General features: G+C 40.5%; 1 protein-coding gene across 7 annotated transcripts in view; it reads left to right on the plus strand.

Moving 5' to 3' along the window:
• Positions 1-24,876, plus strand: part of Pkig (cAMP-dependent protein kinase inhibitor gamma) — a 95,288-nt gene that overhangs the window by 25,739 nt on the left and 44,673 nt on the right. For 2 of the 7 annotated variants that reach the window (XM_040276166.2, XM_021727600.3), the window contains exon 2: positions 16,938-17,035. The exons of 4 other annotated variants lie outside the window; for them this stretch is intronic. The gene's annotated coding sequence lies outside the window, so the exon portion shown is untranslated. Of the gene's footprint in view, positions 1-16,937; positions 17,036-20,445; positions 20,468-24,876 lie in introns of those variants that run through there. One more of the 7 variants, XM_078051851.1, reaches the window with a different exon arrangement.

The following is a 24,876-nucleotide window of genomic DNA, read 5'->3' on the forward strand; positions in this document are numbered from 1 at the left end:
GAAGCCCTAAGCAACTTAGTGAGGCTATGTTTCAAAATAAAAAAGAACTGGGGGGTTGGTGTTGTGGCTTAGTGGTAGAGCGCTTGCCTAGCATGTGTGAGGCACTGGGTTTGATCCTTAGCACCACATAAAAAAAATAAATAAATAAAGATATTGTGTCCATCTACAACTAAAAATATTTTAAAAAAAGAATTGGGGTTGTGGCTCAGTGTTTAAGTGTCTCTGGGTTCAATCCCCAGTATTAAAAAAAAAAAGAATTATTCTTGGTGTTTTTAACTAGGAAATATTTTAATTTCTGTTTTAAAAACAAGCAAATGTAAAAATGTATTGTGAGATCTAGGACTATTTTTTTTTTTTTTGATGCTGGGATTGAATCCAGGGTCTCACACATGCTAGGTAAGTGCTCTACCACTGAGTTACATCCCCAAGCCCTTTAATATTTTTGAGACGAGGTCTTGCTAAGTTGTTCAGGCTGGCCTCCAACTTGAGATACTCCTGTCTTAGCCTTCTGAGTAGCTGAAGTTATAGCCTTCACTATAGCTTTCAGTTCTTTTTTTCCTTTAAAAAAAGAACTTTAAAGAATAGTGTTTAAAAGTAGTTTCCTGCCAAAACACTCTGAAATATATTTACAAAAAGTTCATTTCTCAGCAGATTTATTTATGTTTGTTTCCCAAAGTTTGCCAAACTCCATAGGTTTTATATAAGTATATAAATATTTTTGTACACATTGGCCTCAAACTAAATCTAACTATCCAAACTGCCTTGTATCTTTCTGCATTTAAATTCAGAGATAACATCCTGTTGGTTTTAGATAAATTATGGAGTAGTTTAAGCCCATGTGATTTAAGCTCAGCCATAATTCTTCAGTGATACTTGAGGATTTCATCTGAAAATATTCTGTTTATACTCTGAAAATATTTCTTTCATTTTTGTACTCCCACCCCTTGTGTGAGTACATGTAGATATTATTCCTCTTATGTTGTAAGGGTCTGGTAGAGCGTCGGAGAAAGAGACCACACAAGAGACTGACTCCATGCAATTGGCAAAAGGGGATTTATTGGGGATCCATTCCAGCGTGCTGGGGCCCCGTGTTCACTCAAGAAGGGAGAGCAGCCCGGAGCCCTGAGCAGAGGTCAAGCAGAACTTAAGTACACTTTCTGGAGAGGGCGATGGGCTTTGCATACATCAGAACAAATCATCATGAGGTGTGGGAAAATTGAACAACAACTCTGAGACGTGATTGGCACATTCATTGGCCGGAATAGGTCGGGCGGGGGTGATTGGTCACTCCTAAGCGGGATACACATTCAAACTGATTGGTTCGGGCCCTGTGACAAACTGCACAGGGCCCTAGGCTAAATGGCCAGTAGGGCTTGTCTTAACTATCTCAGGAATCTGGGTGTAACAGAGGAACTTAATAATACCTAATCTTTTACATTTTAATTCAAGTTTTTCAGCTTAGAAACTTTACCTTTTCAATGTTTTTTTCTAACAAGAAAATACTTGTTGCATGATAAAGTCATAGAATGCAAGAGTTGGAAGGTATATTGGAGACTTTTAATTATAAAGTTTATTGCCAGTTTATTACTGTGAATAACCAAAGCATTAAAAAATATGTTTTGCTTATGTATTTCTGTTGATAATGCTTTATCTCCCATATGTCACACTGAAACTTAATTGCTAGCCATCGTAATATCTTTTGGCTAATGTTACGGATTAGATTTTTTTTTTTTTTCCTTCTGTGGTTCTGGGGATCAGACCTAGGCCCTTGTGTAGGCTAGGCAAGTAGCTTCATCCCCAGCCCCACAACCCCCAGACTTTCTTTTTGGTGGTGCTGATGGATTGAACCCAGGTCCTCAAGCATATGAAGCATGAGCTGCACCCCACACCCTACAGTTGTGGTCTTGAGAATCCCCCAGAGGCCCATGTGGTAAGGGGTTGACCCTCAACTTGGCGCTGTTGGGAAGTTTTGGAACAATTAAGAGGTGGAGCCATTAAGGTCATTGCAGGTGTGCCCTTGAATGGGATCCAGGGAACCCAGACCTTCCTTCTCTTTCCTTTGCTTGCTGGCCTGCAGTTTTGCTCTGTCACATGTTCCTGCCATGATGTGCCACCATAAGCCCAAAGCAACCAGGTCAACTGATCATGGACTAAAACTACTATAACTGTGAGCCAAAATAAACCTTTTGTTTTATAAGTTGATTGCTGCAGTCTGGGCACAAAATAACCAAGCCACCACAAAGCCTTGTAGATTCAAACAGCAACTCTTTATTCCCGAACTCTCACCAACACTCTACCCACACTTCCCGTGAACACCCGTGAACACCCTGCCTCCACCGGCTCCGCACACCAATTCTCAGAACCCATTGAGAGAACTCAATGGGAACTCCAAAGGAGCGGGTGCCTGAGGCAGCAGGATACGCCCTATTCCTAGCGGGATCCACCCTACACCGGAGCCACCCTAATCCCTGAGCAGGGTCACCTTTCAACCCAAAATGCCATGCCTCATTCCTACTTGGCTATGGCTCTCAGCAGTTGATTATCTTAGATATTTGTTATAGTGACAGAAAACTAACAAGTAACAATAATACTAAGTTTATGAAGACCTGTACTAAATTTGGATTTCAAGTAAGTCATTTTTATTTATAGCAGAGCAGAGACTTCAGAGGTACTTGTTTGTTTTTTACTAGTTTTCGTAATTGGTGTATGAAATCATACTAGATGTGTGGTTTAAGACTCCTGTGTATGGTTTCCTTTTTGCTAAGTCTTTGGAATATGCCCTACTTTATGCTCATTATTATATAATAGTGGAATCAAAGTATCCAATTTGGCAATCTCATTCTTCTTTAAGCCTTCCAGAATTGTTTGCAGTTCCAGAATAACTGCTGGGTTGTATATATCTTGCACGATGAATGCTTCATTAAAATTAAGGAGGAGACCATGAATCTTCACCTACACTGTTAAGGTCAAATGATTTTATTGGAACTCTCAGTATATTTATAATAATCTATACTTAGTGAAAGGGACTGGCACTTTTCATTTCTTTATACTATTTTACCAATCAATTCCACACCCTTTTCCCAATAATATGTGTTTGAAAGAAGCTCTAGTAAAAGAGCCAGGAATGATGGTACACACCTGTAATCCCAGCTAACTCAGAAGGCTGAGGTAGGAAGATCGCAAGTTCAAGATCAACTTGGACAATTTAGAGAGACCTTGTCTCAAATAAAAAGGATTGGAGATGTAGCTCAGTGGTGGAGCACCACTGGGATTCAATTCCTAGTACCATCACACACACAACAAGGGAAACTCTACCCTAAAACTATATAAAAGATCTATGATGGCACATGGGGTACAAACATGAGATGTGGTGTTCTTTTAGATTCCAAAGACCTTTCCAAGATGGAGAACTCAGGAAGGAGTCACTGCACAGCAGAAGGATGTTTTCCCAAAGTTAACTGCAAGGTCACTCCTGTAAACTAATGAGCCATTAGGAGCAAAGCTGCCATTTCTTAAATGACCACAATATTCTAATATAGGAGAATAAAAATATATACTTTTTGCTACCACTTCCCATAAACTGTGTTTCTGAAAGATAGACTACTTAAGATATTACTTGATTCTTTTTGCAATACACTTCATTGTAGTAATAGTATATTACCATGGTAGTATATATATAATGATAGTACCATTAGTAATTAACATTTTAAAATTTTTTTCCAATGGATCTTGTTTTCAGTGCTGAGAATTGAACCCAGTGCCTTACACATTGCTAAGTAAGCACTCCACCACTGAGCCACAAACCCAACCCCAGTAATTAACATTTACAAGAGACTTAGTTTTTTGTTGTTTTGCAACCTTCATGTATACAAACAAAGCAAGCACTCTACCACTGAGCAATACAGTAAGACCCCTTTTAAAAATAAATTGTTTTTAAAAAGAAAAATCATTTTTTAAAATAAAGAATATTGTAAGTAAACTTTATTCTCCCATTTCCTCATCCTCACTTTATAGAAGTAACTATTACTAACTATTTCCTAGATTATTCTATAAAAATTATACATATTTGAACAAAAGCATAAGAACTATTGGTTACTTTAAAATATAAGTGTGGTCGTATTATACATTCTGTTGTACCACTGATGTTCATTTAGATCCATTTTATTCTTTTAAATGATTTCATTGTTGAATCATTTAGAAACCTCTTGGCTTCAAGTAACAGAAGCAGGACTTGGAAAACAGTAAGAACAAAGCAGGCTCCGAGAACCAGGAGCAGTTTTAGCTGAAGCAGCCAGGCCAGTGTGTAACCATCTTTTTTTTTTTTTTTTTTTTTATTGTTGGTCGTTCAAAACATTGCACAGTTCTTAATACATCATATTTCACAGTTTGATTCAAGCAGGTTATGAACTCCCAACTTTACCCCATATACAGATTGCTGTATCACATCAGTTACCCTTCCATTGATTGACATATTGCTTTTCTAGTGTCTGATGTATTCTGCTGTCAGTCCTATTCTCTACTATCCCCCCTCCCCTCCCCTCCCCTCCCCTCCCCTTTTCTCTCTCTACCCCTTCTACTGTAAATCATTTCTTCCATTTGTATTATCTTGTCTTACCCCTCCTTTCCTCTTATATATCATTTTGTATAACCCTGAGGATCGCCTTCCATTTCCATGCGATTTCCCTTCTCACTCCCTTTCCCTCCCACCTCTCATCCCTGTTTAATGTAAATCTTCTTCTCAAGCTCTTCGTCCCTACCCTGTCCTTGTTTACTCCCCTTATATCAAAGGGGTCATTTGGTATTTGTTTTTTAACGATTGACTAGCTTCACTTAGCATAATCTGCTCTAATGCCATCCATTTCCCTCCAAATTCTATGATTTTGTCGTTTCTTAATGCAGAGTAATACTCCATTGTGTATAAATGCCACATTTTTTTTTTATCCATTCATCTATTGAAGGGCATCTAGGTTGGTTCCACAATCTTGCTATCGTGAATTGTGCTGCTATGAACATCGATGCAGCAGTGTCCCTGTAGCATGCTCTTTTTAAGTCTTTAGGGAATAGACCGAGAAGGGGAATAGCTGGGTCAAATGGTGGTTCCATTCCCAGCTTTCCAAGAAATCTCCATACTGCTTTCCAAATTGGCTGCACCAATTTGCAGTCCCACCAGCAATGAACAAGAGTGCCCTTTTCCCCGCATCCTCTCCAGCACTTATTGTTGTTTGACTTCCTAATGGCTGCCAATCTTACTGGAGTGAGATGGTATCTTAGGGTAGTTTTGATTTGCATTTCTCTAACTGCTAACGATGGTGAGCATTTCTTCATGTACTTATTGATTGATTGTATGTCCTCCTCTGAGAAGTGTCTGTTCAGGTCCTTGGCCCATTTATTGATTGGGTTATTTGTTATCTTATTGTCTAATTTTTTTAGTTCTTTGTATATTCTGGTTATTAGGGCTCTATCTGAAGTGTGTGGATTAAATATTTGTTCCCAGGATGTAGGCTCCCTGTTTATCTCTCTTATTGTTTCTTTTGCTGAGAAAAAACTTTTTAGTTTGAGTAAGTCCCATTTGTTGATTCTAGTTGTTAACTCTTGCGCTATGGGTGTCCTATTGAGGAATTTGGGGCCTGATCCCACAGTATGTAGATCGTAGCCAACTTTTTCTTCTATCAGATGTCTCGTCTCTGATTTAATATCAAGCTCCTCGATCCATTTTGAGTTAACTTTTGTGCATGGCGAGAGATAGGGATTCAGATTCATTTTGATGCAAATGGATTTCCAGTTTTCCCAGCACCATTTGTTGAAGATGCTATCCTTCCTCCATTGCATGCTTTTAGCCCCTTTATCAAATATAAGGTAGTTGTAGTTTTGTGGATTGGTTACTGTGTCCTCTATTCTGTACCATTGGTCCACCTGCCTGTTTTGGTACCAGTACCATGCTGTTTTTGTTACTATTGCTCTGTAGTATAGTTTGAAGTCTGGTATCGCTATACTGCCTGATTCACACTTCCTGCTTAGCATTGTTTTTGCTATTCTGGGTCTTTTATTATTTTTTATTTTACTATGAATTTCATGATTCTTTTATCTATTTCTACAAGAAATGCTGTTGAGATTTTGATTGGTATTGCATTGAACTTATAGAGAACTTTTGGTAATATCGCCATTTTGATGATGTTAGTTCTGCCTATCCATGAGCGGGGTATATTTCTTCATCTTCTAAGGTCTTCTTCTATGTCTTTCTTTAGGGTTCTGTAATTTTCATTATATAAATCTTTCACCTCTTTTGTTAGGTTGATTCCCAAGTATTTTATTTTTTGGGGGGATATTGTGAATGGAGTATTTGTCCTCATTTCCGTTTCAGAGGATTTGTCACTGATATACAGGAATGCCTTTGATTTATGCGTGTTGATCTTACATCCTGCCACTTTGCTGAATTCATTTATTAGCTCTAATAGCTTCTTTGTAGACCCTTTTGGGTCTGCTAGGTATAGGATCATATCATCTGCAAATAGTGATAATTTAAGTTCTTCTTTTCCTATTTTTATGCCTTTAATTTCTTTCATCTGTCTAATTGCTCTGGCCAGTGTTTCAAGGACTATGTTGAACAGAAGTGGTGAGAGAGGGCATCCCTGTCTTGTACCAGATCTTAGAGGGAATGCCTTCAATTTTTCTCCATTCAGAATGATGCTGGCCTGTGGCTTATCATAGATTGCTTTTACAATGTTGAGGTATATTCCGGTTATCCCTAATTTTTCTAGAGTTTTGAACAGAAAGGGATGCTGAACTTTGTCGAATGCTTTTTCTGCATCTATCGAGATGATCATATGGTTCTTATTTTTAAGTCTATTGATGTGGTGAATAACATTTATTGATTTCCGTATATTGAACCAGCCTTGCATCCCAGGGATGAATCCTACTTGATCATGGTGTATAATTTTTTTGATATGTATTTGAATCCGATTCGCCAGAATTTTATTGAGGATTTTTGCTTCAAGGTTCATTAGAGATATTGGTCTGTAGTTTTCTTTCTTTGAAGTGTCTTTGTCTGGTTTCGGAATCAGGGTGATGTTGGCCTCGTAGAATGAATTTGGAAGTTCTCCCTCTTTTTCTATTTCCTGAAATAGCTTGAAAAGTATTGGTGTTAGTTCCTCTTTAAAGGTTTTGTAAAACTCTGCTGTATACCCATCCGGTCCTGGGCTTTTCTTAGTTGGTAATCTTTTGATGGTTTCTTCTATTTCCTCTATTGTTATTGGTCTGTTTAGGTTGTCTATATCCTCCTGACTCAATCTGGGTAGATCATAAGACTTAAGGAATTTATCTATGCCTTCACTATCTTCTATTTTATTGGAGTATAAGGATTCAAAATAATTTCTGATTATCTTCTGTATTTCTGAAGTGTCTGTTGTGATATTGCCTTTTTCATCCCGTATGTTAGTAATTTGAGTTCTCTCTCTTCTTCTCTTCGTTAGCATGGCTAAGGGTCTGTCGATTTTATTTATTTTTTCAAAGAACCAACTTTTAGTTTTGTCAATTTTTTCAATTGTTTCTTTTGTTTCAATTTCATTAATTTCAGCTCTGATTTTAATTATTTCTTGCCTTCTACTTCTTTTGCTGTTGTTTTGCTCTTCTTTTTCTAGGATTTTGAGATGAAGTAAGAGATCATTTATTTGTTGGTTTTTTCTTTTTTTGAGGAATGAACTCCAAGCAATGAATTTTCCTCTTAGAACTGCTTTCAATGTGTCCCATAGATTCCGATATGTTGTGTCTGTGTTTTCATTTAACTCTAGGAAGTTTTTAATTTCCTCCTTGATGTCTTCTAAAACCCATTGATCATTCAGCATCCTATTGTTCATTCTCCAAGTGATGCTTGATTTTTCCTTCCTTCTTTTATCATTGATTTTCAGTTTTATTCCATTATGATCAGATAAGATGCATGGTATTATCTCTACCCCTTTATATTGTCTAAGAGTTGCCCTGTGACATAATATATGGTCTATTTTTGAGAAGGTTCCATGTGCTGCTGAGAAAAAGGTGTAACTGCTTGATGTTGGGTGGTATAGTCTATATATGTCAATTAAGTCTAGGTTGTTAATTGTGTTATTGAGTTCTATAGTTTCCTTATTTAATTTTTGTTTGGAAGATCTGTCCAGTGGTGAGAGAGGTGTGTTGAAGTCTCCCATGATTATTGTATGGTGATCTATCAGACTCTTGAACTTGAGAAGAGTTTGCTTGATGAACACAGCTGCACCATTATTTGGGGCATATATATTTATGATTGTTATGTCTTGTTGGTGTATGGTTCCCTTGAGCAGTATGAAGTGTCCTTCTTTATCCCTTTTGATTAACTTTGGCTTGAAATCTATTTTATTAGATATGAGTATGGACACTCCAGCTTGTTTCCGCAGTCCATATGAGTGGTATGATTTTTCCCAACCTTTCACCTTCAGTCTATGAATATCTTTTCCTATCAGATGCATCTCCTGTAGGCAGCATATTGTTGGGTCTTGTTTTGTGATCCATTCTACTAGCCTGTGTCTCTTAATTGGTGAGTTTAAGCCATTAACATTTAGAGTTATTATTGAGATATGGTTTGTTCTTCTAGCCATATTTGTTTATTGATGTTACTAAACCTGATTTGTTATTCTCTTTGACTACTTTCCCCCCTTTACTGTCCTACCTCCCATTGTTGGTTTTCAATGTTATTGTCCATTTCCTCTTCCTGTAATGTTTTGCCAAGGATTTTTTGAAGAGATGGTTTTCTAGCTGCGAATTCTTTTAACTTTTGTTTATCGTGGAAGGTTTTAATTTCATCTTCTATCCTGAAGCTTAATTTCGCTGGATACACGATTCTTGGTTGGAACCCATTTTCTTTCAGTGTTTGAAATATGTTATTCCAGGATCTTCTAGCTTTCAGAGTCTGTGTTGAGAGATCAGCTGTTATCCTGATTGGTTTGCCCCTAAATGTAATCTGCTTTCTTTCTCTTGCAGCTTTTAAAATTCTCTCCTTATTCTGTATGTTGGACATCTTCATTATAATGTGTCTAGGTGTGGATCTCTTATGATTTTGCACATTCGGCATCCTGTAGGCTTCTAGGATTTGGGATTCTGTCTCATTCTTCAAGTCTGGGAAGTTTTCTCATATTATTTCACTGAATAGACTGTTTATTCCTTTGGTATGGAGCTCTGTGCCTTCCTGTATCCCAATGACTCTTAAATTTGGTCTTTTGATATTGTCCCATAATTCTTGGATGTTCTGCTCATGGTTTCTTAGCAGACTTGTTGAGCTGTCTATGTTCTTTTCCAGTTGAAATACTTTGTCTTCATTGTCTGATGTTCTCTCTTCTAAGTGATCTACTCTGCTGGTAGTATTCTCAATTGAGTTTTTAAGTTGATTTATTGTTTCCTACATTTCTAGGATTTCTATTTGTTTGTTTTTTATTACCTCTATCTCCCTGTGAAATTGATCTTTTACTTCCTGGATTTGTTGTCAATGTGATCTTTCATTGTCTGATTTTGCTGTCTCATGTCTTCCTTGAGACTCCAGATCATCTGAAGCATATATATATCCTGAACTCTTTATCTGACATTCCATCTGTTGCAGCTATTACCTCTTCTAAAGTTGAGTTGACCTGCATTGCTTGTGGTCCCTTCTTTCCTTGTCTTTTCATGCTGCTCACGTTTCTTTCTGCTTGGTGAAACTGTTGTGTTTATGAGATTTTCCCCCTAATTATTTATATTGCTCTTGTATAGTTGAAAACTCTCCCTTGCAGGGCGGGTAGTGGCTGTGCTCCTCCTCTAGTTGGGGTGATCTCAATACCGCGCTGGCGGGATGCTAGGCCTGCTCTGCCGGTTGTTCGCAGGTCTGCCCACCCTGCGGGTGTGGGTTGCGGCTCTGCTCTGCCCCCCCTCCAGTTGTGGCGATATGACTATCACCCCCTCGGGTCGTTGGGCCTGATCCGGATGCGGGTGGTTGCTCTGCTCTGCCCCTACTCCAATTGGAGTGGCTTGTCTACCATGCTGGCAGGCCTCTAGGCCTGTTCCATTGGTGGGTCTCGGGTCTGCCTGACTTTGGCAGTAAGGGGAGTTGGGTGTCGAGAGTCCTTTGGTCCTTGCGGTCACGCCCACAGAGAGATTTTGAAGTTTCCCGGTTGTTCGCCAGGTGGGCGGGGCTATTAGCAGAGCCCGGAGGGCATGGCCATGTGCTGGGCCATGCGGGGACCCTTCTAGCTGAGTTGGGCCACCGGGAGCCACCTGAAGAGCGGGGTAGCTGTGTCTGCGTGGTTAAGATCCGGGCGGGTGGTTTGGCTGTTCGCCGAGCAAGAGCAGGGCCTCCCTGGAGAGCCGGTATGGCGGAGGCGTCTGCCGGTTTGGGCTGCCACTCCGCTCCGGGCCGCCGCTGCTTTCAGAAGCTGCTGGTGGTTGTGGGATTGGACCTCTGCGCCCGCCGGGGGGGCCACCTGTAGAGCTAGGTAGCTGCGACCGCGTGGTTAGGAACCGGGCAGGTGAGGCGGCTGCTCCCAGAGCGAGCACTAGGCCTCCCAGGGGAGCCCGGATGGCGGAGGCCGACTGCCGGTTCTGGCAGGGCGGGCCACGTTGCTCCGGGTGTCCGCCGCTTGCAAAAGCGGCTGCTGGTTGCAGGACTTGATTTCTGCACCCACCGCGGGGCCACCTGTCTAGCCAGGTAGCTGTGGCCGCGTGGTTAGGGACCGGGTGGGTGAGGCGGCTGCTCCCAGAGCGAGAGCTAAGCCTCCCGGGGGAGCCGCTTGCCGGAGCGGCTGATGGCTGCGGGACTAGACCTCTGTGCCCGCGTGGCTGTCCAAGATCCACTTCTCTGGGACAAACTGTCACTTCCAATAAACCTACCAGTTAACGCAGCTCTCCTCTTAAGGGAATTATGCTAGAAGTTCCTCCGTAGGTAGGCTGCCGCTGTTCCGATGGGTCTTTCTTATCCCGTTAAAGTGGAGACGTTGGAATCGCTGCTTCCTCGCCGGCCGCCATGTTGGATCCCTCTAACCATCATTTCTGTGGGACGTTGTCAGAAATAAATTCTGTCCTTTGGTCTTTGCATCATTGCTTAAGATTCAGAATCCCATTTGAGATATGCCCAGTGGGAGAAGTACTTTCAAAAAGAGTCTGGAAAGCTTGAAAAATGATAAATTTTCATTATGGTGGTATTCTGTTGTATAATTATGCCATAATTTATTGACTAGTCACCTCTTGGTAGATATTTAGGTTGTAGTATTCAGTTTTCCCCCTGAATAAACACTCTTGAATGCAGTGGCCATTGATCCAGCTACTTGGGAAGCTAGAGGAGGAAGATTACAAGTTTGAGGCCAGCCTAGGCAAATTAGCAAAATTGCATCTGAAAATAATTTTTTTTAAAAATACTTTTTTAGTTATAGTTGGACACAGTACCTTTATTTTATTTATTTATTTTCATGTGGTGTGGAGGATTGAACCCAGCACCTCGCATGTGCTAGGTAAATACTCTACCACTGAGGGGATGTGGCTCAAGCGGTAGCGCGCTCGCCTGGCATGTGTGCGGCCCGGGTTCGATCCTCAGCACCACATACCAACAAGGATGTTGTGTCTGCTAAAAACTAAAAAATAAATAAATATTAAAAAAAAATACTCTACCACTGAGCCACAACATAGCTTCTGAAAGTAAAAATTTTAAAAGGATGTAGCTCAGTGATAGAGTGCTTGCCTAGCGTATGTAAAGCTCTGGGTTTGATCTCTAGCATTGAAAAAAAAAGTTGGAAAGAAATTATGTATGCCTCTGTGAATTTTTGTAAGCATGTCTGTGGGACTGATTCCTGGAAGACTGTGCTGGCTCGAAGAGTATATATATTTAAAAATTTGATGGAAGCCAGGCAGAGTGGTATATGCCTATAATCCCAACTACTCAGAAGATTGAGGCATGAGAATTACAAGTTTAAGGCCAGTTTAGGCAATTTAATGAGATTACTTCTCAAAATAAAATGGGGGCTAAGAATGGAGCTCAGTAGAGCCTGGGTTCAGTCCCTAAGTACTGCAAAAAATATGTGATGGATGTTGCCATTTTTCTTCAAAAGTTTGCCTAATTTACATTCCCATTTATAGAGTGAACTTTCTTTAACTCAAGATATAAACTTTTTTATGGCCAGATATTAAACAAAAGCCACAAAGTGTCACACCAGGTAGAAACCTTAATCCAAGTGAACGGGTGTAGAGTTTCAACATTTATTAGGTAATAGTGTATTAAGAGAAGATTGTTTGGTTTGTTTGTAGTTATTGCTCAAAACAGTGAAAGAAAGTGGCCCTGGCTTCAAATTTAAAAATTCTTTTACTTTCATATAAACTCCATCCACTGATTCCCTTTACTGCAGACACACCTAGGGGAATATACCTTTCCTCTTGCTGTCCCTGAGGAGGATCTACCACTGAGCTAAGTACCCAGCCACCCTTTTTTTGAGATGGAGTCTAAGTTGCTGAGGCTGACTTCAAACTTGCCATCCGACTGCTTCAGCCTCCTAAGTAGCTGGAATTACAGCCACATTGTGCCTGGCTTTTAGTTCTTTCTTTGGAAGCCCAACTGGCCCCATCTGGGCATATTTTAGACCACACCCTTGTGAAAAATGCCTTAGAACAAAAATGGCTTTGGGACCTAGGCATACCTCTCTTGACTTTTATATTCTTCCAGATGTCAGCATGGCAGTACTTCAATATCTTATGAACTTTTTGAATCTCTTATGAAAACGTCTTTGTCTTTAGCATAATGACTGACTCAGGCTACCTAGTCCACCATCACCGGAACTAGAATTCTAGCAATTTTGTGAATTTTGTACCATGGAGTGGTATGACCTGTTCAAATAAATACATCACATTTTGAAGAGATAAGTAGTAGAATGGTGAAGAGATACAGTATTGAGGAAAATAGAGATATAGTAAGGAGAAAGAAAGAAATGGGAAATTGATTTACCTTTTATATCTCATAGAACATCTATAGGAAACATCTTTGAGTATTGATGAACACATTGGTTTCTTTATGGAAAAATGTAATTAGCTAATCAAATCCTTCTCTTAAAAGTTGAAACGTCTTTATCAGTGCTTAGGAACCGGCCTTTCTGTTTGGAGAAATTTTTAGTTGGGTGGGTCAGAGTGATCAGAGCACTCTGCACTTTTCTCTTAAACAGAAAGAAAGTGATAGAACTTGCACAAAGTACTATCAGTCAGCAAGTGAGAATTCTCTCTGGAGGAAGAGGGTACATCCTGGGCATCAAAATAATCTTCTAAGGGTCTTTTTTTGTTGTTGTTGTTGTTGTTGTTTGTTTACTTTGTTTGTTTGTATTGGATACTGAACCCAGAGGTCCTCTGCCAGTGAGAGCCACAGCCCTCATTTAATTTTTTATTTTGAGCAGGGTGTTGCTATGTTGCTGATGTTGGTTTCAAACTTATGATCCTCTGTCTCAGCCTCCTGAGCTGGGATTACAGATGTGGGCCATTGTGCTTGTCTTCTGAGTATTTTTTTTCTCCTTTTTTTTTTTTTTTTTAAATAGGAAAAAAAAGGTTTACAAGGAAATAAAACACTATGAAAAGAATTAGCACAAAGAATACATAACAAAAGCATTCTTAAAGTCATGAGATTTAGGAATTTTAGACTATAAAACAACTACATTTATTTTCAAGAAGCAATAGAAGCCAAACCAGGTGTGTTGGTGCATGCCTATAACCCTAGTGACTGGGAGGCTGAGGCAGGAGGATCACAAATTCGAGACCGTCCGGGGATTCAATCCCCAGTACTGCCAGACAAGAAAGAAAGAAATGGGAGCTAAGATTATTTTTTATTTTGAAAGAAAAGTAGATACTATCAAAAGTGACATTTAAAAAATGACAAAAATACACATTCTAGAAAAGTAACCACAACATAACTAAGAATGAGAACACAGTGGAAGGTTTAAAAGCAGATTTTATAGCTGAAGAAAGAAATAGTAAACAAAAGATAAGATTAGAAGGAAATTATTTAGATTATACTACCAGGAGATTAAAATGTGTAAAAAGCAGAAACGATGGTAAGAGAAGTAAGAGGACCCCGTGAGAAGGTCTAATCTGTGTATAATGGAATTATAGGAGGAGAAGAGCAAGAATGGCACAGAAGCAGTGTGTGGAGAGTGATAGCTCAGGATTTCCCAGAACAGTTGAAAGACATGAATTCACAAATTCAAATATGTACAACCTCAATTAAGTGCATATATTAGAAAAGAAGGAAGACTAAGAACTGAACAGGCACTCATCTTAAGAAGTCTAAAAAAGCTCAACAAAATACTTTAAAAAAAATAAAGGGAAAGTAATAAGAAGAGTAGTAATTAGTGAAGTATAAATATAAATAAAGCAAATGTAAAATACAGAATATTGGTGAAGCCAATGGTTTGTTCTTGGAAAAAAAATTAACAAAAATGGTAATTCTCTGATGGTGTTGATCAAAAAAAAGGAAGGAAGAAAAGGAGGAACATGGATGACTTATATCAAGGGTGAGAAGGCCGGACACACTGGTGCACACCTGTAATCTAATCTATTTGGAAGCCTGAGGCAGGAGGAAGTTTGAGGCCATTCTCCACAATTTATTGAGACCATGTATCAAAATAAAAAATAAAAAAGAGCTGGGGATGTAGTTCAGTGAATGGGCACCCCTGGGTTCGATTCCCATTATCTCTCTCTCTCTCTCTCTCTCTCTCACACACACACACACACACACACACACACACACACACACAGAGTGAAAAAGAGTACATAGTCATTAACAAAATAATAAGATTAATAAGATAATGTGAATGATTTTAAACCAAAATTTTTGAAAATTTAGGTGAATAGATAAATTTGTTAGTAATACAATTATTAACAAAAATTTAATCAGCAGTTAAAATCGTCCCTTAGGGAAGAAAAGTCTAGACCAAGTGGCTTCATTAGAAAGTTATACCAAGCTTTTATTTTATATTATGTTAATATTATGATTTTTTTTTGTGGTATGGAGATTGAATCCAGGGTCTTACACATGCTAGACAAGTTCTCTTATCAAAGCTATATCCCCAGCCCTATACCAGGCATTTAAAAGAGAAAGAATTAATATTACACACATACTTCCTGAGGACAGAAAAAGAGGTAGCAAAATTTTAGTATTCAGCAGTGACTTTATGAGGAAGAAAAATTCACAGGCACCATTTTACTTATGAGTATGAAAAATTCTAAATTATGTATTAGCAATGCAATATCCAATATTCTACTTATATAGTAGAATAAACCAAGATTTTGTGGCTTAAAACAGCCATTTTTAATTCCAGGAGTTCTGTGGGTTGGGAATTTGGACCAGGCACAATGAGAATGGCTCCTCTGTTCCAGTGTTGTCTGTGCTGCCAGCTGGGGTGACTCATAGAAGGCTTGGAATCAAGCTTTTTGATTGTGGGTCTTCATCAGTTTCTCAGAAGTTCTTTATAGATTAAGGAAGTAAGCTATTTGTTGAGACAGAATACAATTTTCCCCAGGTTAACTTTTGATTTTTACTTCCCTGATCATGATTTTTGCCATGCAGAATATTTTTAATTATATGTGATTGACTTTGTCAATATTTTCTCTCATACTTGGAAAGGCTTTCCCCATTGTGTGGTTATAAAGTGTGCTGTGTGTTTTTCTGGTACTTACGTGGTTTCATATTTGTGCATTTAAGTCTGTAGATAGAGTCACCTGCAGCTATTTTTGATGTGAGGTGTAAGCCTGTATTTGTTAACTTGCCCTGTCTCAAAACAAAAGATAAAAAGGACTGGGGATATAGCTCAGTGCCACTGGGTTCGATTCCCAGTACCAAATGAATAAATAAATAAATAAATTCAAGAGAGAAAGGAAGGAAGGAATCCAGTAAGCTCTTAGCCATACATGTGGATAATCTTGGAATATGGCCAGAAACCAATGAATACTGAAAGATCACAGCCTTCTCTGTAAATTGAGTCAACAAAATTGGAATTATCCAGCTAATATTTGTAAATATAGAATTTGTAGTTGGGGACTAAAAATTGTAGGCACCATAATTCGGGGAGAACTTTATTCCTCTTCTCTTCTTGGAACATGGGCAACATATCCAGCCCACAGAGAAGTCTTCTCGTTGTTATTCCCCTCTTACAAGCTTCTCCTCTGAGGGCATGTGCAGGAAGAAGTTACTGTCCCATCTGATTTCCTTCTTTGAAGCCGCTATTAATGAATGTTCTGGCAGCTTCTCCTCAGTCTCCTAAGTGGAGTGATCCAGCTGCCCCTGCTGTTTCTTATTTGTGCGGTTAAATTTATCTTCAAGTGTATCATCTTTTCTTTTTGCTTTCCTTTTGGGGACTTTTTAAGATTTTGACTTAAGTATCTGTGGAGTCTTCTTATCTCTGGGCCAGCAGGTTTTGTTCTCTGCAAGGGGAAGGGGAGGGTCCCTTTTATCTTTTGCCAGTCTGATTCTTTAAACAGACATCCCTGCTTCAGGCTTGGAGTTTTTCCTGGCTCTGGGTTTTCATCTGTGGATACAGTAGCCTCTTGGTAGTTTTTTAGTAAATGATCTCTGTTGTAAATCACAGTATTGATAACATTTAGCTCCAAGTTACCATTAGTATTTTTCATGGACTGATAGCCTTGGTTTTCCAAGTTTTATTTCGTGGTACTGAAATCCACTGGGTATGTAGGGATCATCAAGCTGCCAGGAGCAATACACTTAGTAGCAGGAAATGAAAAGAAAATTCTGGGGTTTCTCCAGTTCTGTGATTGTCTCCTCAGAGCTTTCAGAAGGAGAGTTCTTCTGGCTCAGGAGCTCAGAGGCTGCTCAGGGAATTTCCTGCTTACAGAATCCTGTCTCACACTCTGTACCATCTGTATCTTGCTTTTCTAAAATTCATAACTTTTTCTTCTGTTTTCTTTTTCTTTTCTTCTTGCAGGATCTACTTTGCTCCTTTCCCTTCCTTGGTCCTCATGCCTGTCTTGGTCATTCCTGCCATCAAGAAGCTTGCCTCAGGGCTGAGGTACCTGAGCAGAGGTCAGAGCTCATTTCTCCCATTTTTAGATGCAGCTTCAAGGGCTTCCCATCCACTACCTTGGAGGTCTTTGTCCAGTGTGTGCTGCTTGTGCACCTTCCCAAGTCAGGCACCTGTGGGGGCAGCAACAGCACACCTCTGGGCCGGCCCTGAAGACTGGGAGAGGAGCAGGACCCTGGAAACCTTCTTGCCTGATGGGCCAGGCAATGTGTTTGATATTTCAATTGTTTTCATTTTTTTTTCTTGATTATAAATAGTCTGCTATAAATGTCTCCCTCATATACAAGTCAGAGTGTCCACATATTTGTAGTGCTTGATGTGTATTGTCCAAGAACTTAAAACTAACTTTTGACATTTTTTTTTTTGTAGAAGTAAATACTACACTATAAAAATAATGCTTTGTGGGTCTGGGATTGAGCTCAGTGGTAGAGCACGTGTGAGGCACTGGGTTTGATCCTTAGCACCGTATAAAAAATAAATAAAATAAAGGTATTGTGTCTATCTACAACTGAAAAAAAATTCTTAATAATGCTTTGTAACAAAATTTGAGGTATCAATAAGAAAATGAAAAATAACTAAGAGTGTGATCACTCTAGAGATTCTTCCATTCTTCCATTGACTGATTCTTCCATTCTCTTATATATGCAAAATTAACAGGAGCCAGCCTGGTGTAGTGGTAAGCACCTGTAATCCCAGTGATTCAGGAGCCTGAGGCAGGAGTATCACAACTTCAAGGCCATCTTTGGCAATTTAGTGAGACCTTGTCTCAAAACAAAAAAATAAAAAGGGCTTCGGATGTAGTTCAGTGGTAATGCACCCCTCTGCGTTTCAATGGCCTAACTAGACTTAAACTGTGCCTCAGTTTGCCCATCTCTAAAATGGGATGGTAGCTGGGCACAGTGGTACACACCTGTAATACCAGCAACTCAGGAGGCATAGGCAGGAAGATCGCTCTCGAGGCCAACCTTGGCAATTTAGTGAGACCCTGTCTCACAAAATACATTTTAAAATGGCTGGGGGTGTAGCTTAATGGTAGAGTACCCCTGAGTTCAGTCAATCCCCAGTACCAATGAAAAATGAAACGAAATGGGATGATAACAGAAACCTGGTGTGGCCACAAGGATTAAATGAGATGATGCATGCAGCCTCCTTGGCTAGTGTCCAGTACCTAGGAAGAACACCATACTCCTTACAGAACTGACATTTTAATATGGAATAGGGAGGTAGTGGTGAGATACTGGCAGTAAATGAATGAACAAGAAAACCGGCCGTGTTACTCCGACAAAGTGATGTGACAGGTGGCTGGGTGCTCATCTTAGTTTAGGTGGGCTGAGGAAGTCCTTCTGAAGAATTGTCATTTTAGCTAAGGTCTGAATGATAAGGATATTCTTGTATTCCTAGAATTTCTGGAAATAGAATCATGAGATCAAACATTCCATACTGGGCTGGGGATGTAGCTCAGGGCTGAGCATTTGCTACCATGTGTGAGGCCCTGGGTTCCTTCCTCAGGACCAAATGAGATAATAATTTTGGTTACTGGGAAATATAGTTCACCGTGTTATAGTCAGGGTGTCGAGTTGGGGTCCAGGTCCTTGGTGTCCTAACAAAGAATTCAGCAAGATACATAAAAGCCGCAGGCAGAGTACAGATTTCTTGAAGTTGAAGGTGAAATTTGCACTCTGTGTGTGTGTGTGGGGTAGGGCACTCTAGGACTCCACGCCTGGAAATTAGTGTTTTCTTTGGAGCCGGAGCCTGGAGGCATTCTCTTCCCTAAACAGACTGATCAGGGATCTTACCCCATTGGCTCCCATGTGATTAGAATAGTGTCCAATCTCCCCCCATTTGTTACTCTAGGAACTTAATTAGAATACTGTCCACTTTCTCCCATTGGTTATTTCAGAAAACTGAACCTGTTGAGAGAGTTATCATGGGCCAGGAGTCCTCAGTAGTGGGTGTTGTCATGGTAATGAGACTTTTTGTAAACAGGGACAGATGACTCATCTCCCTGACTTGTCCTTAAGTGGCATGTTCTCTGCTTCTGCCATCTTGGGGACCCTGAATTCCTACCTAAAACATGGTAGACGGTGTGCCCAGTGTGTCCAAGGCCTTGGGTTCAATCCCCAGACTACCCCTCCTTTTATTTATTTATTTATTATTTATTTATTTTGGTCAGTATAGTAGAGGCAAATTGACCTGCAAAAGATTTTTAAATCATTTCCGTTCCCTCTGTGTATGTGTAGACCTGCTGCTTTTCTTCATTCTCACTAGTACTATTCTTTAAAAAGGAAGGTGGTGGAAAGATTGTCTTAGGGACCTTTCCATTTGTCTTCATTATAATGTAAGGCGAAAGATCAGGAAGCAAGTAAGTGCTTCTGAGAAATCCTTCTGTTCCTTCTCCCTAAATGATTGCCCAGCATCTCTGGCATCACCGTGACACTGTACACCTTTCTCCTCGCTCCCTGGCCTTGTTCTCGCTCCCTGGCCTTGTTCTCTGTGCTAGCCTCTGCCTGCATTGTGTGCCAGGGCTGCAAGCCTCAACATTGTAGCCCACTGATGTGCTGGTTAACAACCACTTTCTCTTCTTTAGAATTAGTACGTGCCTGAGTTGGCCTGATATTGCTTTGCTATAAAAACAAGACAGCTTTTAGAGGTAGGCTGGTTTTTCCAAAAAATTGATTGGCAAGATTCTACCACATTTTGGGAATTAAAACCAAATAGACTCTGCCCATCTGTTGGTCCTCGTCCAGCTCTTCTGTGTGGCATACAATGAGGGCACAGGACACTGTCCCACCCATGTACTCCAACTGCTTCTGCCCTGGAATTGGTGGGTGATAAGACTTGTGCTGTATGTGTGGAATGTGTACGTAATTACATATTGTGTGTGGATCTCAATTTTGAGAGTCTTTTATCATCCTGTGCCATGAGAAACTTTCTGAGTGTAGGTCCTGAGCAGGTACCGCAGCGTCACAGCTCAGTACATGTTGAATTCCAGACACCACTCAGGTACTATTTGGTTCATTTATGGAATAGTTGTATATTTTTAGGGAATATACATATATCAGAATTTAATTTCTGGTTGAAATCTTAAAATAATATGTAGTTCAAACTCATAGGTAAATGGATTGAAAGTCACATGTTTTTAAAATGTGATTTCTTTTTATAATCTTTTAAAACTCAGCAGCTTAAATAAAACATCCCGAGGGCAACATGTGTTAGCAAGGGGCCTGGGGGTGGCGTGGGGAGGGAATGTGTTTGGTGAAATTGTCCAGGAGCAAAGCACGGCTCACTTGAAGCCCAGAGATTTGTCATCCAAATATGTGCAGATTGCTGGTGCTATAAATAGTTTGAACTCAAGTAAACAGCCTCTTCCCCTGGCTGCTGCTTGGCTGTGCACATGCAGAACAGGCTGGAGCAGCATCCCACACCAGACCAAGGTGCTTGTGCCCAAATCTTGGGGCGATTCTTTTCCTGGCAGAGCAGCCAGCTAGCTAGGACTTGAGTTGACTGGGGGTCAGATGTTCACCCTTTTTTTCCCATTTTTGGCTCTCCCTCCTGCCCAGCCTGTTGTAGAGCTTCATGTATTTGCCTCTGAGCTGAGCAGTACCGAGCTGAGATTCCTGGCAACCGTTAAAAGCCTGGGGCCACATGGCTGTTGACTAAAGTAGATTCAGGAGGCACAGACGTTGTCTTTTCAGGGCAGAAGCACGCATGGCTCGTTTCTTTCTTTTGAAGCCAAGAAGAGCGGTACTGGTTGTGGGAACTGCTGCGGGCTGCCTGTGCCAACAGCTGATGAGCTGGATGCCAGGCGCCGGCTGTTGGCATTTCCAGAGCCCCCTTTGAGCACTTGGGCAACATGCTGACGGAGCAACTGAGGACATTACATGGTTTATTATTGGATTTCCTTTGGAAAAAATAACTCTCAATGTGTGTGAGTGTCCCCCCCCCCCCCCCCCCCCCGCCTCCCCCCATTCCTGCTTCAACTTTATTCATTTATAGTGACTCTTGTGTCAAAGGTCTGAAGGAGGCAGTGAATGATTGGATATTATGTTGTTAAGGGGACAGATGCTGAGGGACAGTAGACGGAATACTGAATTGAGGATCAGGAAGCCTGGATTGGGCAAGTTACCTGACTTTTCTTTGGTTTCTTTATTTGTCAAGTGAGCATAGTCCTATTTCTCCTGTTTCATGGGATTGATGAGAAAATTTAAAAGTACTTTGTGGATTACACCAAGCTAGTGGCATGTGAAGGAGAAGTGGTAGTGGAAAGGGCTTGCGAGCTGGTCTCCGGGCCTGGCCGCCTACTCTGTAAAGTAAACATATGCTGATGTCCCTCAGCCTCAGTCTTTATATCAGTAAAGTGGGAATATCATATACTGGCTCTGCAAGAGTGTTAACAAAGGACTAGAAATAACATATGTAAATACTGGTAGGACACACAACAGTTAAATGGCAGTAGCAGCAATTACTAAACTTAACGTGGAGATACTCACTTAGGATGATGTAGGATTCTGAAGAAACATTCAGATTATAAATGTTGGAAAAGCAAAAAAGGCCTTCTAAAAGCTGATTGCAATACCTGTTAATAATAGGAAAACTTTAAAAATCCAAGAAATACATGGACATGATTTCTAATCAAAACTTTAAAAAAAGTTGGTTCCAACTCCAGGCATGAGTCTCCTTACCCTCCCGCCCCGAGGTCACGGGTTTGTGTGTCTGCTTTTACTTCTTTCCTGGTTCTTCCCTTTCTCTATACTATATTACCTCCTTTTGTTTGCAGTGCTGCGGATAGCACCCCGGGCCTCACATGTGGCAGACCAGTGCTACAACCCAATTCCTCCCCATTTTTTTTTCTTTACATTAACTATGCTACTGTCATCACATATAAGATAATTTAAAATTCTTTATTATGGGCTGGGGATGTGGCTCAAGTGGTAGCGCGCTCGCCTGGCATGCACAGGGCACTGGGTTCGATCCTCAGCACCACATAAAAATAAAATAAAGATGTTGTGTCCACCGAAAACTGAAGAATAAATATTAAAAAATTCTCTCTCCCTCTCTCTCTCTTTTTCTTTCTAAAAAAAAATTCTTTATTATTAGCAAAGATCTCCGATTAACCTAAGTATTGTTTTGTTCCAGTTAGAGGCAATCAAAGCTACAAATTTCTGTACTCGTTTTTCTTTCTGTTTTCTTCTCTCTCTCTCTCTCTCTCTTGTTTTTTTTTTTTTTTTGTTGTTTGTTTTTTGAGACAGGGTCTCACTAAATTGCCCAAGCTGGCCTCAAACTGTGCCCCTCCTGCCTCAGCCTCCAGAGTAGCTGGGATAACAGGCGTGTGCCATCAGACCTGGTGATATTGCTCTTTCTTCACTTGTCAGTTTCAGGTGTCACCTGTGACATGTGAGGCTTTATCTTTTCTATAAACTTACAGCCACACTCACTGTGCTTTTCCTTCCCCTTTTCTCCCTATTTCACAGTTTCAGGTTGAACTAGGAGGCAGTGTTTTCCGTGTTATGACATCGTAACTATTGTTTACTGTGCACTCAGTACACACTAGTTATTTTTCGGTTCTCTGTGCCTGTTTTCTTGGCCTTCACAGTGCTTATTCTGACAAGTGTGGCTTTCTTTCTCCCTGCTGCTCAGTCTGTTCACTCTTTCTCTTAGACTTTCCATAGTGTTTTCATCAAACCTGGGAGAGAGAGTCAGTCAGTTCTTCCTCCTGGAGCCTTCTTGTCCTCCTGCTCCAGTTACCATGGTGCTTTCCAGGCCTGTTGCACAGCTCAGCCGCTAGAGCCGTTCTGCACTCCCTGCATTCCCTCCATCTCCTTCTGGTCGCACCCTTGTTTTTTCAATCCTGCCTTCTGAGACTGAACCCTGAGAGAACAGTGCCTGGCACGTCCAAAATGTCTTTCTCTTGCCTAGTTGAGTGTAGAATTCTTTTTTTTTTTTCTTGGTACCGAGGATTGAACCCAGGGCACTTAACCACTGAACCACATACTCAGCATATTTTTATATTTTGTTTGGGGACAGGATCTTACAGTTTCTGAGGCTGACTTTGAACTTACAATCTTCTTGTGTCAGCCTCCCAAACCACTGGGTGTACAGGTATGTGTTACCACGCCTGCTTAGTATAGAATTCTGAGTTCCATTTTCTTTTGAGCTTTCCTCATGGAAAGAAAGCATTGCTCCATGGTCTTCAGGGACCAGTATTGCTAGGAAGAAGTTGACCATTCTGATTTTTTACTTTTGAAACAATCTGTTTGCCTCTCTGGAAATTTAGGATTTTTTTTTCCCTTTTGAAATCTGCATGGTTAGGAGATAATATCTTCAGAATTTCTAAAGACATGAGATGTTTTTAAGCTTCTTATTTGTCCAAATTTTCTTTTCCTTTATAGAGTTTGTATTCTCTTATTTCAATCTTTGCCATGCTGTTGGTTTTTTCAGATGTCCTGTGGTATATTCTTCTGGCCACTCATAATCAATAATGAAAGAGTTACTAATGATAGACTTGGTTTCCTCTGGAATTGGTTGTCTACCCCACAGGCCTCTGCCCTGGAAAACTGCTGGAAGCTCTCTATACCCGATGGTAGTGGATGTGAGCAGGACCAGCAGTTAGACTGATGGTCCTTCAGATGTCACAGTAAGGAGGCCTGTCTCTCCCTGGAAGCCTCAGCTCACCCCAAGCTCCTCATTCAGTTTATTTAAAGAGCCTTCTGCCTTTACCTATGGTTCAGTACAGCAGTCAGCCTTTTGTGAGCTGCAGGCCGAGTGGGGAGGAGCTGGCTGGCACAGGACCTTCTGTGGATGCGTTGATTTTCACCCTGGAAAAAAAAAAAAAAGAAGAGAAAAAAGGGCTGGGGATGTGGCTCAGGCGGTAGCAGGCTCGCCTGGCATGCGTGCGGCCCGGGTTCGATCCTCAGCACCACATACCAACAAAGATGTTGTGTCCGCCGGGAACTAAAAAATAAATATTAAAACTTCTCTCTCTCTCTCTCTCTACCCTCTCTCACTCTCTCTTTAAAAAAAAAAAAAAAAAAAGAGATTTTCACCCTGGTTCTCAATCCTCTTCTCCATTTCCGCCATCTCCTGGCTCAGAGTCTCCCCAGGTTTCCACACAGCTGCTTCTTTCCCATTTCCAGTGGTGCTTTCTTTTTTTTTTTTTTTTTAATATATATATATTTTTTAGTTTAATTGCCCTAATCTGAAACCTGTCTCTAGCTGGAGGGAAGCAGTTCCACCGAAGGCTAAGAGGGGCTGGGTGGGAGCAGTGTGGAATCCATTTTCTAAGAGCATGCGCACTGGGTCAGGCTTCCCTTCTCCTTCCAGCTGTCCCTCCTACTTACCTCATCTGCTACCATTTGGACACCCTGCATTAGCACTCCAGAGGGGGCCAGTAAATGGAGCCTTAGAACATCAAACCCCAAAGAAAAAGCAGCCACGTAAACTCTAAATACCCAAACAAACATATTAAATGTGTCTTTGTTATCTTTGGTGGGGTAAACTGCCTCCCTCCCCACTCCAAATGACTTTAAGTTTCTGATTTCAAAACAATATTTTGAGTGTAAGTGTAGGTCCTTCTCTGGGGCTGCACACTAGGAGGTGCCCCGATTTATGTAGGTGGTAAAATGATGGATGATTTTTCTCCCTTATTTACTATTCTTCTGTAGTTTCCTTTTTTTTTTTTTTAACAATCAGAAATTATGATTGCAAATGGGAAAATAATCACAAAAGATAACAAAATCTACTTTTATTTATAAATATCAACATGGTTCTCAATTGTCTAGGAAAAGCATGGGCTTCCAGGCTTTCTGGCGTAGTGGCTGGAGAGTTTGAAATGTCACAACAACTA

Source organism: Ictidomys tridecemlineatus, chromosome 5 (genome assembly GCF_052094955.1).
Source record: "Ictidomys tridecemlineatus isolate mIctTri1 chromosome 5, mIctTri1.hap1, whole genome shotgun sequence".
NCBI classification, from domain to species: domain Eukaryota; kingdom Metazoa; phylum Chordata; class Mammalia; order Rodentia; family Sciuridae; genus Ictidomys; species Ictidomys tridecemlineatus.